We start from the raw sequence: 4289 nt of genomic DNA, 5'->3' as shown, positions 1-4289 counted from the left end.
TTTGTTCAGCTCCGTTGCATCTATTTCTAATTGCACTTTGTTGCATCCCATCTGAGAAGTAATTTTTATTGCCTGCAGCATAGCAAAAGCTTCAGCATGTAGGGCTGATTGTATTCCTATACTGTGACCTTCCCCAGATGCTACTGGAAAGTCACATCTATTATCTATTATATACTAAAAGTAAAATACGAATGGTTAAAATAAAGACACCACGTTAATCCACATCATTTTAATTATTTTGATGGTTAGATCTAAAATTTGTGGTTAAGATTTAATATGAGTCTAATAGTTACGTAAATGTATAATCGTGTTTGACATGTTAGACTATGTACCAATCAGGGAAGGAAACTTCCGCATCATACACTACCAGATAAGATATTAGGTGAACTGACCGGTTCATTTTTTTTTTAAATCACACGTATATGTCTAGGACTCTAGCTTTCACAAATTAATGAAGAGCGTGTAATTTTAGTCCATGTTAGTTACATGTAAAATCTGTGTCTAATGCTAGATGTATACTAGAACCGATCGATCTAACATGTGCCGGGTTCCTATACGTATGTTAAGGGGTCCGCTAATATTGTGCAATATACTATAAATTGTATTCCTTTTCTACCGTGTTGTACAAGGAGACCTGCTTGTGGTATATTGTCAGATTTAAGAAGAAATCAAGAGCCACACGACGAGACATTCCTATTGAATTGATTTATGTAGATGGATTCTAGGTTGATTATAGCCATATAGGGATGTTAATACCAAAACGGACGTTGATGAAGAAAGAACTTGAAAGTTGGCATATGCTGATTACAACCGTACATGAAGCATTTCGAAGCGCGATGATGAAAAAACGTTGAAAGATGATTGATTTTAAAAAATACTATAAACTAGAAAATATGGTGGCAGCCTAACGGGAAAGTATACGAGCAGCTCCAAAATTAAGAGGATATGTACATGTATTACCTTATAAATTAAATATTGAACACAAAAATGAATATTTAAATATACAGAATAATTTCACAGATGGTGCCCTCCAGAATTTTCTTGAAACTAGGCAAGACTTGCCATTTTCATTAATTGAGAAGAAAAGGTGGCCGGTTCATTAATGAGAAACCGGCCAAAAACCGGTACAAACACCCTCGCCGATCATCGTGGATCACAAGACCCGCGTTGGTGACAAGCTCCGGAGAGGTGATGCACAAGACCCGCGCTGAAGAAGAAATTCACCTGACCGCTCCTTAAAGGTCATTGTATGCCGCTCAAATGAAGACGCTCGAAGAACATAACAGCTCCGACCTCACAACAAGGGAGAACCAACATGAAGAAACTCGGACACGCCGGAGCAGAGCCGCTTGCAGCGACCAAACCATCACTCTTCAACACCATCGTTGCCACACAGGCCGCCACACGAAACACTCGCATCGCCGGCCAACTTTGAACCGCGATGTTGTGCAAGTCCATCCTCGGGGAATCACAAAGAGAATCACGAACTCCAGAAACAACGCCCTCAGGAGGGGAATCGACGCGGAACGATGCTGTCGTCCGGCCCTGCAGCTCAGGGTCAAGGTCTTCACCTGGAGAGGTGACCCGAGGTTGAGGGAAACAGGGAGCTCCACGATGGCCCCCCAAGGAGGAAGGCGACGTCCGCGACCGACGTGTCATTACGCTTTCGCCCGGAAATGCCCAGACTCCTCAACCCCATGCAGTGGAACCGAGGCCGGGAAGACCCGCATCGCCGCCGACCTGCAACCCCACTGGTCCAAACACCGCCAACGCGAAGGCGGCACCACCAACGCGTAGGAGCCACCATCGTCACCACCAGCAGAAGCCGGCGGGCCATACCAAGGCACCGACCAGATCCGGTGCCCCAAGCCGTGGTAGAGCAACGCCGGTCATCCTCCATCCCGAGGCAGAGAAGCAGGAGGGGGGCTGCCACCCCACTCCGACGCGCCAAGAAGAAGTTTGTGGCACAGCCGCGCCGGGCGGGCGCCGGAGACGACCACCAGGAGGGCGCTGCAGAGGCCGAGGACGTCGGAGAACACCGGGACACGCTGGCCGCGGAGCTTGGGGCCGAGCCTCCCCCACCAAGATCTCGCGCCGCCAAGGGCGCTGCGTGTGTGAGACGAAGGACCCACTACCGCCGTCCACTGCGAGGGCTTCTCCTGGCGATTTCCTCCAGCGGCAACGGCGCGGCGGGCGGCGGTAGAGGGAGGGTGGCGACGCGGTGGGCTAGGGTTCCCCTGAGCCGCCATTGTGAGGCGACGCGAGGGACGAGAAGAGATATGTAGCCTTCATTGGTCGAGTACAATGGTCGCCACCGGGCAGCTGAGAGATCGACAAGAAAATTCACCATGCATTTGCCTTACAACTTGACATTCAAGTCTCAGCTCTCGGAAAAAAAATACCATCTAATGTGGTTTAAACCACTATCAAAATACAATAGAATAATAACACACTGGATGATTGTATGAATGAATTTTTACAGTAATCAAAAGAAGATGCAATGTCTATTTCCTTATGTTTGCACTAAGTATTTGTATTTAAACTAATTAAAAAAATTATAATACCACAACTCACACTAAAGTAAATTCCCTCTTTATTTTCTAGATATGGATGGAAACTCAAGGCTGGGATTCAACCCTCATACCATCATTTGCCAATGATTAGGGGAAACCTAATTATTATCTGGAGCAAACCGTTATCTGGAGGCAGAAGAAGGATGCATGTTTGATCAACCTTTTCATTTTTGTATTCGCTAACTGTACACATGAGTTGTACAAGAATTTAAGTAAGCACGCATTTTAAAGATAATAATTCACTAACAAATTAAAGATAATAAAATATATTTAGCGCACAAGCTATAGTATATTTAGCTTTACATTAACTATAGCAATAAAACTGTAGGGATTCGTTGCATAGAAAACAAAAAATTTCCTACCGCGAGAACGCAATCCAAGCCAAGATGCAATCTAGAAGACGGTAGCAACGAGGAGATGATCGAGACTCACCCTTGAAGATTTCCAAAGCCTACAAGATGAGGCTCTTGTTGCTGCGGTAGACGTTCACTTGCCGCTTGCAAAAGCGCGTAGAAGATCTTGATCACGGTGCCACGATCAGGCAGCACCTCCGTACTCGGTCACACGTTCGGTGTTGATGAAGTCGACGTCCACCTCCCCGTTCCAGCGGGCAGCGGAAGTAGTAGCTCCTCTTGAATCCGACAGCACGACGGCGTGGTGGCGGTGGTGGTGGAGAAACCCAGCGGAGCTTCGCTAAGCGTGCGGGAGTGTTGGAGGAGAGAGGGGGCGGCTAGGGTTTGGGAGGGGGTGGCCGGCCACTAAGGGGGTGCGGCCAGGCTGTGGTCTTAGGGTGGCCGGGCCCCTCCCCTTGGCCCCTCATTATATAGGTGGAACCCCAAAGTGTTGGACTACAAGTCTTCGAATAAGACCCGAACCCAAAACCTTCCATGTAGTAGGGAAACCTACCCAAGGTGGGAATCCCACTTGGGGTGGGATTCCTCCCTTCCATGTGGGGGGTGGCCGGCCCCCTTGGTGGAGTCCAAGGTGGACTCCCCCCCTCTAGGGTTGGCCGGCCATGGGAGGTGGAGTCCCTCCGGGACTCCTCCTTCCTTAGTGATTCCTTCCGGACTTTTCTAGAACCTTCTAGAACTTTCCATAAAATCTTCCGGATCATTTTAAATCTTATAAAATGACTTCCTATATATGAATCTTATTCTCCGGACCATTCCGGAACTCCTCGTGATGTCCGGGATCTCATCCGGGACTTCGAACAAAACTTCGAACTCCATTCCATATTCAAGTTCTACCATTTCAACATCAAACCTTAAGTGTGTCACCCTACGGTTCGCGAACTATGCGGATATGGTTGAGTACTCTCTCCGACCAATAACCAATAGCGGGATCTGGAGATCCATAATGGCTCCCACATATTCAACGATGACTTCAGTGATCGAATGAACCATCGCCCGCACCCGCGCCGCCCGAGGCGCCCCGGGCGCCCCCGGCGCCCGCGCCGCCCGAGGCGCCATCGCCCGCGGCGTCCCCTTCGGCCGCCTCTTCGTCGTCTGCCTCGTCGCCCGCCTCGCCACCTGTCGCTGCGGCTCCCGAGCCCATGCTCACCCGCGCCCGCGCAGCGTGCAGCGGCCGTCTACACGCTACCCCGCCGACCAGTACGTCTGCGCGGCGTCTCCATCTACCGCGTACGCCTTCGGGCGGCGGCAGCTGCATCTTGCCGCACGACGGCGACGCCCTTTCACCAGCCGACCCGACCCAGCG

This window comes from Lolium perenne, chromosome 3 (genome assembly GCF_019359855.2).
Source record: "Lolium perenne isolate Kyuss_39 chromosome 3, Kyuss_2.0, whole genome shotgun sequence".
Classification (NCBI taxonomy): Eukaryota; Viridiplantae; Streptophyta; class Magnoliopsida; order Poales; family Poaceae; genus Lolium; species Lolium perenne.
The sequence above is the reverse complement of the archived record's forward strand: the minus strand, read 5'-3'. Positions refer to the sequence as shown.